This window comes from Polypterus senegalus, chromosome 9 (assembly GCF_016835505.1).
Source record: "Polypterus senegalus isolate Bchr_013 chromosome 9, ASM1683550v1, whole genome shotgun sequence".
Lineage (NCBI taxonomy): Eukaryota > Metazoa > Chordata > Cladistia > Polypteriformes > Polypteridae > Polypterus > Polypterus senegalus.
In genome coordinates, this window is record NC_053162.1 from 156,081,109 (window position 1) to 156,093,658 (window position 12,550).

The window sequence follows — 12,550 nt, forward strand, 5'->3', positions numbered from 1 at the left end:
TTTACATTTAGACCTGCATTTCCATCCCTACAAATTGTCAAATGCTATTTTAATATGAATTAAAATCTTTCAATAAATTTATTTGTAAGAAAAAATTAACAATTTTGTGATTTTGTAAAAAACGTCCATCCTGTCCACCTCACACTGTATATGTCCTCTGGCTTCCACTAGTTACATGTTTTGACTAAATGCCTTACTTATCACCTGCTAGACTAATATTTTCTTCTACTTATTTCGAGTCTAGATTCACTGTGCTTACAGTATGTGTCTGCAATGTGGAATAACATTAAAGTCCATGGAGAAGTCAAGTAAAAGCACTTGGAGAATGTGCTTACAACTCCATCCAGACAGCGACTGAGCCAGAAATCAAATCTTAGTCACTAGAGGAGTTTGTGGATGCAGCAACAAGCATTGCTGTACTGAGCTGTAGTTCGCTATTTAAAAGAATAATAATTGTTATTAAACTGTCTATCTCTGGAAGAGATCAATGATACCTTTTGTGTTAATATTTCTAGTCTATTTTGATTAAATGTGTATAATGTGAACCGTGGTGACTTTCTGAGTTGTTTTCCAAGATACTCTTATCTGCTGTATTTACAAGAAGGGTTGGGAAGTCATTACAAAAAAAATCTGCCAACTTTCTACAACTCCAGAAAGTCTGACTCTAACTTTAACTTTAGTATATGGTCAGTTTTAAATGCAGCTTTCATAGGAGATGTTACTATTCTGATCACTAATAACAAATTAGAAGAATTCACATGTAAGAGAAGAGACATAGTGAAAAACTTATAAGGTCAAAATACAAAGAGATCAAAAAAATGGCGATAGACCAGAAAGAAAAAAACAAAAATCACAGCTAAAAATTTCTGAAAAAATTAAAACCAGAAAAAAGTTTTTGAAAAAGGGCTTTTTAAGTGCAAGAAAGAAAAAAACCAAAGGTGTCTTTAATCTGCAAACTCGGATAGGGAAACAAGTCAAATGATGACCATTTATACCATCACATAGCAACAATCGAGGTCAAAACCTCTGAGGTCTTGCCCCTAACAATCATGGGATGCATCTTAACACTCTTTACCCAAAATGGTGGTGTCTGTCAAAAATAAATATGGTGGTGAAAATCATCAAAATTATCTTCTTATATAGTATGGTACCAAGGCTGGCCATTTGTCTGTCCTGAATTTTAAATCACCTGTAGCTCACAAACCGTTTGACCTATTGACCTGAAATTTGGTACACATACAGTACAGGCCAAAAGTTTGGACACACCTCCTCATTCAATGTGTTTTCTTTATTTTCATGACCATTTACATTGGTAGATTCTCACTGAAGGCATCAAAACTATGACTGAACACATGTGGAGTTATGTACTTAACAAAAAAAGGTGAAATAACTGAAAACATGTTTTATATTCTAGTTTCTTCAAAATAGCCACCCTTTGCTCTGATTACTGCTTTGCATACTCTTGGCATTCTCTCGGTGAGCTTCAACAGGTAGTCACCTGAAATGGTTTTCACTTCACAGGTGGGCCTTATCAGGGTTTTAACTCACCCAATAGCCACTGCTAATGGCAAAATGCATCCCACAGACAGGTTGGTCAAATGCCTGGAGAGGTTTGCACGTGCTAGCCGCTTGTGAATCAGCTCACTTCACCTGCTGCTAGAAGTAGACATAGAAATACAAAAAGTTGGTTACAATATCTAGAAGTGATTGTAAGAGGAAAGGAGTTATGTAAGCGTTGCTTCGTAAGCGTACAGTGAAACAATATGTAGGCAATATTTACATTCACTAAAAACATCCTCCATTATTTGCATATTTTAATAACTGAGTATTTCTCTGACATGATTTAACTGAAAATGCTCCAGACCTGGGGCCTCATGCATAAGGTCGTGCGTAGAATTCGCATTATAACATGACATAAGCACAAAAGCTGAAATGTGCTTACGCATAGAAAAATCCAGATGCAAGATATGTGCGTTCACCAACTTCCGTGATCTTCCGCTACATAAATCCCGGTCAGCATGAAAAGTAATGCTCGTGCATGCGCCTGCTGTCCCGTCCAGTCTCCTCCCAGAATTACGCCTCTTTGAATATGCAAATCAATATAAATAGCCCTTAAGCTCAGGATTCTTTGAAAAGACAATGGGAAAAGCAAGAGGGAAATGGAAAAATTTCAGCGAATACCAAGTGGAGGCAAGAAAAAACGTACTATTTGTTAATTTAAACAGTGGTATAAACAACAAAAGGAAGTTGATTGAGTGACAAAGCGTGTTGGAGAAACTCAAAAGCTCAAGTTCACAAAGTCGCACAGTGCCAAAATAAAAAAGAAGTTGTCAAATATCAAAGTAACCATGAAAAGGTGAGTCGTAGCCCACCATCTGAGTGTCATATGAAAGCTTATTAGGGTACAGAGAAAAAAAAAAAGGCACACAGTGGGGGAAAAGCATGAAATGTCAACTTCAATCTCGTAGTTTCCACTTTAATCACGTAGTTTATTTTGTCATTAAAGTAGAACATCATAAACTTCATCTTAAAACCTTTTAATTAACTAGTTTCTCAAATTACATCATAAGTAAAGTAGCACGTTAAATGCTCTGTTTTTTTATGTGTTCTTCTATGTGCTCTGTGTGTGAATCACTACGTGCTTCTTAACCGGCTTTCTCTACTTCTGACAGGACACAGAATCCATTACCTTTGTGATATTACAGCTCTCTGAATAACTAAAATACTGAGATGTATATGTGATATAATTTTCATGATGATAGGAGTTAAAGCACATTATTAAACATGTGAACACGGTGGCGTAGTGATTGTGCGCGACCTTTGGTGAAATAATTTTTTGCAGCAGCACTCAGGGGTGGCTCTAGGCTCATGGCGGCCCTGGGCAGAGAAAGAATCGGTGGCTCCTTCGCCCACCAATGTCAATATGGTATCTTATGCACGGCGTATGGCCACATCCGTTGCGGACACTGCTCATGACACAAGTGTTTAACTTTTGCCAAAATTTGCCACTGCATTTTTAGCTGTGTCGTTATTTTCTCCAACTGTTTTATATTCAATATATATTGGCATGGTGGCCCTGGGCAGATGCACAGTTTGCACATGCCTAAGGCTGCCCCTGCAGTACTGTCTCTTTCAAACGTACAAACCTCCAATTCCTGTCCTTCCTTTTCTTTCTCCAAGTAACTGATCGCCATACAATCAGCTCTGTAATGGACGTTAAGCCATCTGTAAGCTTATAACACCGATTCTTCAAAACTTTTAATGAACATTTAAATATCTTCGTAGTACATTTTTAATTATTCTATCCTTCACGCTAGTCCCAGTGAAACATACAGTGCAAGGCAGGAACCATCCGTGAGCATAGCGCCAGATCCTTGCAAGCGCAAGGGATGAAACTCTTTCTGAATCACAAGGTCCGTACAGGAAAGGTTTGAAGCGTTTGTCGTATGAGAGAAGTTCAAATAGGAAGCATGGCTGAGACAGCGTGTGCTTGATGCTGTATACCGATAATTCTCTTTCCGATTAGCTGCTCCGAGTGGTGCAGTGAGAGTAATATGGAAAAAGATGATCCACCGTGGCAACCCCTAACGCAGTGCTTCTCAATTATTTTCAGTCATGCCCCCCCTAGGAAGAAGAAAAATCTCGCGCCCCCCGCGCGACTATAAATAGTATCATTTGTCTATAAAATTGTTATAAGTACACCTCTGCATAACACTGTATCCTTATTAACGTATAAGAGAATAAAAAAAGAAAGAAATATGGACCAATTTACAACAAAGAATAGCTTTATTAAATGTAACAGAAAAGATTTAAAGTGCATTCTAAATTCAAAAAAAATTTAAAAGAAAAATAAAAAAGCATGTTCCCCGAGGTCAAACGCACCCCCCTTGACGGAGCCACACTATTTGAGAAACACTGCCCTAACGGGAACAGCTGAAAGAAGAAGGTGCAGTGAGAGTAACAACGCTAAAGTAGCTATTGTATTTACAATAGTTTGACCATTATATTGTTACTGGTTAATTACAATAAGATGCATTAAACTAATAAACAACATGCGGTTAATTTCAGTGTATTTATAAAGCCATGTCAGGAAAAGAAAGGATAACCACAGAGGAACTGCTTTGACGCTGGGTGCCGCCAGTCTGCAAAACCGAGTGGAGAACCTGCGTACGACAGGGTATGAGATACCATGAAATGTGCGTGGCTTTATGCCAAGTTTAGGTTTTATACATCATGATTTGAAAAGTGGAAATGTTCTTACGCAATATTTCTATGCCTGCACACCATTTATACATGAGGTCCCTGCTCTCTCTCCTGGTCTGAAGCAGTAAGAAGTTTCAGACTTTAGACATCAACTGAGATTTTAATTTTAACTCTCCATTAAGTATGTCTTCCAAAAATGTTAAGTTTAAGGAATTTGAAATACAGTTAGTCATAGACCGTACACAACCAACAACTAACAATAGTACATTAGTTGGAGCCATTTTCACATCATTTGAAATGTCATTTGGAATCTACTGTCTTTAAAAGCTATTGAACAACAACAAGCCTATCTGGGCTATATTTTTAAGTACAAGATATTGCTGTTTAAAAGCATGGATTTAATGTAGTCTGTTAACACATGTTATTGCATTTTGTTATCGCTGTCATTATTACTTATTATTACTAAAATATTTCATAAACAACAACATGACAACTGAGTTTTTGATAAACTGCTTACCAATAGATAGATAGATAGATACTTTATTAATCCCAACAATATTTAAAAAGCTTCAACTTTCAAATCATAAGTCTCTGAATGTTACACCATGTCTACATTTTGTAATTTTTTATGATATTGTAAACCACAGCTCTCACTTGCATCTTGTATAGTAGATGCCAAATAGACATGCTAGTAAAAATATAAAATTTTGCTTAGGCTCAAAAGATACAAATGGCTTGCACACAAAAAAAATCAATCTTGCAAAACCATATGTTCAAAACATGCCTTTATAAACCTCAAATCAACTTAAACCTATGTGCTTGTGAATGCACTTTTAGCCACTCCCCATTACCTCCCATCAATAACCATATATGAGATAAAAATGACTTTTTGGAATATTTATGATCTAATCACCATATAAATTTGGTCATGCCACTGAGTAACATCTTTAAGCAGTAATGCACCACACAATGTAAAAACTGCCAATAAAAAGAAGAAATAGAAGTTGTGTCTTTACTATAAATCATGAAAATGAAACTTCAGTGAATGTCAGCTTGAGGCATTTCTGCGTGAAGTGGAGAACTGCAAAAACATTCTTCTTGATGGGCACTCAACAGGAGTCACAAATAGTGAAAAGCAAGATTGGGAACAAGTGACAGCATTGGAGTGGACAGAGCAATAGCATTGTACCATCATGTAATGCCCAGACTGCCACCATTACACAGCATGAACAGAAGGCGGCTATATGTGCAGAACTCTGAGATATTAACAAAAACTCTTGTTGAACTCATAAAAAAAGAAAATTATTTTGTAAGTGAATGTCAATATTGCAAAACAAATAAGTCTGTTTACATTCTATGTACTACATCCAAAAATGCAATACAATTTATTTTTTGTATAGCCCAAAATCACACAAGAAGTGCCGCAATGGGCTTTAACAGGCCCTGCCTCTTGACAGCCCCCGAGCCTTGACTCTCTAAGAAGAAAAAAAGAAGAAAAAACTCCCAAAAAACCCTTGTAGGGAAAAAATGGAAGAAACCTTGGGAAAGGCAGTTCAAAGAGAGACCTCTTTCAAGGTAGGTTGGGCGTGCAGTGGGTGTCAAAAAGAAGGGAGTCAATACAATACAATACAATACAATACAAGAACAGAACAAATCCTCAGTAGAGTATGAAAATAAAAAAACTTAGAAGTACAGAGTAGAATTTAACAGTAGATGATATCACATAATGTGATTTGGGTTTGTTTAGATTCCTGGAGACCTCATCCATCAAGCTACCTCCCCCATTTGGCCATTCCACAGCTGAAATAGCGCTAATCCGATGAAAGGACCCCTCTTTCCCATGATTCCTACAATCCTACATCAGGGATGACTTTACCTTAGGCAGGCAAAACAACTTGGCAGGTGGGCTGTGGCACCAAGTGCCACATTTGAGTACCGAGAAGAGAAACAGAATAGGTCAGGGTTAGTAACAAATATAACTATCATGTTACTTATGTTTTAGTGCTAATGACTAACAACAGAGATGCAGTCTGTACAGTTAATCAGCAGCTCTAGTCAGGATATGCTAAACTGAAGTAGTGAGTCTTCAGCAGGGATTTAAAAGCTAAGACCGAAGGGGCATCACTTATAGTAGCAGGCAGACCATTCCACAGTTTAGGGGTCTTGTAACCAAAAGCTCGACCTCCCACTGTTATTTTATTAATCCTTGGAATCATAAGCAGACCGGTATCTTGAGATCTTAATGTGCGCTCTGGTGTGTAAGTCATGATAAGTTCAGACAAGTAAGCCGGACCTTGGCCATTCAATGTTTTATATGTTAAAAGGAGGATTTTGAAATCTGCCCTAAACTTAACCGGGAGCCAGCGTACAGATATAAGAACTGTTATGTCATGTTATGCATTTTTTCTTGTTCTTGTAATAATTCTTGCAGCAGCATTTTGGATTAACTGGAGGCTTTATAAAGAACAGTTTGAACATCCAGTAAACACCGCATTGCAGTAGTCAGTCCTACTAGAAATAAATGCATAAATTAATTTCTCAGAATCCTGTTTATTTAGAAAGCGCCTTAATTTCCCAACATTTTTAAGATGGAAGAAATATGATTTGGCCATCACATTGCAGTAAACCTCAGCTCTGAGTCACCTGATAAGTCCAAAGACCTCCATCTACCTTTTAATAAACCAATTGTTCCATTCTATCACCAATTGTGTGCAGGAGTGCTTTTCATTATATATCGTCCCTTGTGCTAGCAATCACCTGAATAAAGATTATACAGTATGTCTGCCTTCTGTTTTTTCTAGTTAGGACACAAAGTGCCCAGGGAATGGAATAAAGAAAGGCACAATGTGTATATATCAGACATACACCCTGCAGCTGCACTGGTCCTCAAGGCTGCCTTATAACTTTATGTGAATTTCTTATTTGTGATGCATGGATCCAGTCATGTGGCATAACCATTGTAGCCACTTCCACTCAGCTTGCTGTGGATGTCAGCATTCTTGTAAAAGAGTTACATTTAAAACAAATATCAACAGAGCTGTTGTTAGTATGTTATCCAATAAAAATTGGCAGATGTAAAGCATGAATTATAGCCCTACTTTAAGTGCTGGAATTAGTGCTGGAAGAGATACTCGGACTCAGACTCCACAGCCCTGATTATAAATGGACTGACTAAGTACTGATTGCACACTGTAAAAAGAGACAGAACAAATGAAAAAATGTTTGGGGTGACATTGCAACCCTGTATATTTTAAATGCAAAAGTAATAAACACATTTCAGCAAAAAATAATGCCCTTTAGGACACGAGTTTCATATTAGACTGACAAGGATGATGACACTTCCTGTTAAGTGCAGGCCAGACAGGAAGATGTGGGTCAGGGCGGATCAGACACTGGAAGTTATGTCAAAGGTGGTTGGGATGTCGATCATCCGGTCAGCAGAGGGTGGAATAGAAAAGGCATTAGTATACACCACCATCTTGTGGACTGGCATTGAAGTACCACCACCAGAGCCTTTATGCTGACCTCAAGGTACACGTGTGCGACAACACATACAGCACATATTGTGTTTCTACCTCCATTGCTTGGCTTTGGATTAATTTCAATCTACACAATATTAAGTAATAACACATCTGTTTATTAAGGTGTAATAGTTTTTATGTTGAATACGATTGATTCAGTGGTCCCCTCATCATGTCCTATGCTATAGTTTACTGAGCTGTTTAACACATTGACTGCTGGACCATTTATTAGATAGATAGATAGATACTTTATTAATCCCAAGGGGAAATTCACATAATCCAGCAGCAGTATACTGATACAAAGAAACAATATTAAATTAAATAGTAATAAAAATGAAAAAAATTTTAATAAAAATAATGTTAGCATTTACTCCCCCGGGTGGAATTGAAGAGTCGCATAGTGTGGGGGAGGAACGATCTCTTTAGTCTGTCAGTGGAGCAGGACAGTGATAAAAGTCTGTCACTGAAGCTACTCCTCTGCCTGGAGATGACACTGTTAAGTGAATGCAGTGGATTATTCATGATTGACAGGAGTTTGCTTAGTGCCCGTCGCTCTGCCACAGATGTTAAACTGTCCAACTTTAATCCTACAATAGAGCCTTTATTACCAGGATGTTGCAATATTTGTCTATGCATATATTATCCATCCATCCATCCATTTTCTAACCATTAATTAAATCAATCAAAATTTTTTAAAATATAAAGAAATGTATTAGAAGGCAACTGTTTAATAATCAATAGTAAGTCTGTTAAAAATGTAGAGAGCTTGTTAATTATTTTGACCAGCAATATGACTGAATGTTTCTATTTGAATGAGATTCCTAGAAGCATAGCAACTCGCACAGTGCAGACTGTGTCACAAATATTACACCTTTCTTTGCACTGTCCACAGCACATTTGGTATCCTATCCCATTCTATCATGTGAAGCATGAAAACAAAGAGGACTGATTTAGGAACATTTATATTAGGTAGAATGCCCAATGGGGGCTAGGTGGCCTTTAAAACCCTGTAGATTTTGTTTTTTCTTCCAGTCTAACGAGTGTTTTTTTTCCTTTATGTCCTCCCAGCCATTGACCTTACCTTGTTTAGTTGTCAGTGATTCTGTAATATTATTGCATTATCATAATTGTTTTTCTCTTCTTGTAAGTTTGTCTTTGCCATCTTTGAAGCACTTTGAGCTACATTGTTGTATGAAAATGTGCTATATACAGTAAATAAATGTTGTTTTTGATAGTTGGTGACTGCACTTAGTAGGTGCCAGAATGTCTATGTAGTGCTGTCCCAACAGTTGGATGCCTTCTGATGAAAAAACACCTTCGGGGCAGCCCTCCACATCAGTACTAAAGCCTACAGGTTCCACATCATCAAATTGATTGTCACTATCTTGATTACTGTCATTATCTTTAAAATACGTATCTTGCAACAAATCTTGTTATTTTAAAACATCAGCAGTTTTATAATTTTTTGACATAACTATGGACTGTCAATTTATAGGACTTTGTTCTTCAACGTGTTGCCACCAGAAAAAAATGATCTGGCTATCCACTAGATGGCAGCACTATATTAGCTAACTGAGATTTAGCAGCTGTATATTGAGTTACATGTTCTCTCATATATCGAGTTTTGACAGGTTCATTGAGATACGACTTAACTCATACCTTGTGTTCAAAGTGTTAAGACTGTGCAACAATAGCTTTTTTCATGCAGTATTTTTTTTGTGCAATGGCTAAAAATGTTTGACTCATTGCTCCCTTTATTTTTTTTTTCACGCCTTTCAGGAGTGCATGCTCAGGGTAGTTTTTGAGAATCCATGTCTCTCTACTGCAGCCAAGAAAAAAAAGCCAAAGGAAAGGGCCTGCATTCACTAATAATAGTTACGGTTGTGCAACGGAATTATATGCTGTCACAGTACTCACTCACAATATCAGATCAGTGTTTATCAAGTAACCCAACAGCAAGTCCTTGGTGTTAGAAAAACAAGGATTTAGCACTTCAGAATCATCTTGAAGATAACACTGCAACTGAGAATCATCTTGAGTCTGTGGCTTTGAATAGGTATTAAGTGAAACTAGCCAAAAGCACAGTCGACAGTGGAAAGACACTGTTATCCCTATGCAGTAGGCTGCCCAGCTGGAATTAATATTTAGGATTCAAGATTGCATCATCTAACTATCTATCGTGTCCATCTGGAAAGCCATCAGCCATTGAAGTAAAATATAAACATTTATGGAGTAAAATACAATAGTAAGTAACATTAAATAAACAGGAAAAATAGAAAGAAGCCTTATTTACAGCTGAACAGGTTTACCAAGAAATCTTGCTGGCACTAAAATGTATTTCTCAGTGCAAAGCCAGAGGTTCACTTTAAACAATAATAATCTCAGATTTAAACTTCTATTTTATTCTTGTCTTATGAAGTGTAAATGAAGTAATATTAGGGTTAACATGAATAAAAGCATTCTGTACATTATGCAGAGAAAATCCATACTGAATCTTTAATGCTACATAGTCTGTTTAGGCAAACAAATGCAACGATGGAAATCTGACTTGTCGCATTCTCGTTACTTTTATCCAAACACTGCGTTAATGGTGTGCAATCCATTTTTCATCTGAAACCCCAAACTGTAATATTAATAATTTAAAAATTCATCTGTCAACAGTTCAGCCAATTTCAGATTTCCTCATGATAAATTTAAAAGCATTTCTGGGGCCTTCGCTGCCTGCTTGGCTGTCCAATTCATTATGATTCATTTGCACACAGAAGAGGGAAACTGATGAAGCGGCACAAACAATAAAAAATAAAAGATACACTGCTATGTCTCAATACCGTAAAGTAGGTGTGGCTCTTTAAATCCAAGAGAGCCAATCCCTGACTGTACCTTAAATTATTGCCTCTCATACTTCACTCTCCATCCACCAGTGAGCTGTTTGCTGCTTCCCAGCTGTCAACTTAACTCATTTATCTTTCTGTTTGCATGACTAACATGTTAATCTGGTTATTTCTCCAGTTTTAGTAACATGAAATAAAAGTGAATAAGTCATCATTAGGGATGGTGTAGACATCAGAACTTGCAGTATTTTGCAAAAGTCAAAAATGGTTTAGGTGCATTAATACTTTAATTTAAAAATAGACTGCATTAAAAAAACATTGAACACTAAGACACATTTTCCTTGATTTTCCCCTTGGCTCCACAGTTTACAACTACAAATCAAACAATTCAGACATAAAGTGCACATTGCAGAATTTAATTTAGGGGTAGTTGCATACATTCTGGTCACACCACACCTTTCATACTTTTTAATCATGTCTGTAATTTTAAAATTTGGAATATATATATATACATCCATCCATTGTCCAACCCGCTATATCCTAACTACAGGGTCATGGGGGTCTGCTGGAGCCAATCCCAGCTAACACAGGGCACAAGGCAGGAAACAAACCCTGGGCAGGGCGCCAGTCCACCGCAAATATATATATATATATATATATATATATAGATTCATATATATATATATATATATATATATACAGTTGCATATATATATATATGTGTGTGTGTGTGTGTGTGTGTGGTAAGGTTTCTAAACTCTGTTGGAGCTCCCCCAAATGGGACAACACACCAAAGTGTGTCCTGAAGGGCGATCACCACGTCTGTGGAAAATGGCATATCAGTCTCCGGGGCAACCGCGGGCTCCCAGCACCGTAGCAACTTGCCGCAAAAACAAATCCTAAAAGATTAAAGTCACGCTATGAGTGCCTGCCATCCATAGGTGATGCAAGAAATATTGTAAATGCAGGGAACAGTATTTGGCCACTAACCTAGTCACGACCCTGCCTGATTGCTGTGTCTGTGTATAGGAGAATGGAAGATTCTGCTACAATAAATAATCATGCTGTTCCTGTTTCAAGCTGAATAAAGCTGGTTTTGCTAAAGTACTGAGACTCAGCCTTGTGTTTTGGTGTGCAAGACTGGGACTCGTACGTCACAATATATATCTATCTATCTATATATATATATATATATATATATATTGTCACTGGCGGCTGGGGTGGAGCCCAGCCAGGACACCCAGGAGGACCAGAGGAGGGCTTGTACCTCCTCCAGACCACGAGGGGGCGACCGCCCTGGTTGTATTGGGGGCCACGGGTAGAGGGCTTGGAAGTGCTGGGGGGAAGAGGACCAGGGACACCCGGAGGACTTCAGGCTACACAGTTGGTGCTTCCGCCACACGGGGGTGTGTCAGTGGAAGCTCCTCAGGAAGCACCTGGAGCCAATCCGGGCGTACATAAAAGGGGCCGCCTCCCTCCAGTCGAGGCAGGAGTCGGGTGGAAGTGGACGGAGCTCGAAGGAGAGGAGTGGAGGCGGTCTGAGGACTGAGCAAGGCGTTGTGGTGCGGCCAGGACTTGAAGGGGTGATTGGTGCTGCGGCACTGGGTGTGTGCACTTTTGTATATATAGAGTGGAAAATAAACACATGTGTGGCAAAACAACATGTCTGCCTGTCTGTGTCCGGGCTTTACCCCCACATATATATATATATATATATATATATATATATATATACACTCACCTCAAGGATTATTAGGAACACCATACTAATACGGTGTTTGACCCCCTTTCGCCTTCAGAACTGCCTTAATTCTACGTGGCATTGATTCAACAAGATGCTGAAAGCATTCTTTAGAAATGTTGGCCCATATTGATAGGATAGCATCTTGCAGTTGATGGAGATTTGTGGGATGCACATCCAGGCACGAAGCTCCCGTTCCACCACATCCTAAAGATGCTCTATTGGGGTGAGATCTGGTGACTGTGGGGGCCATT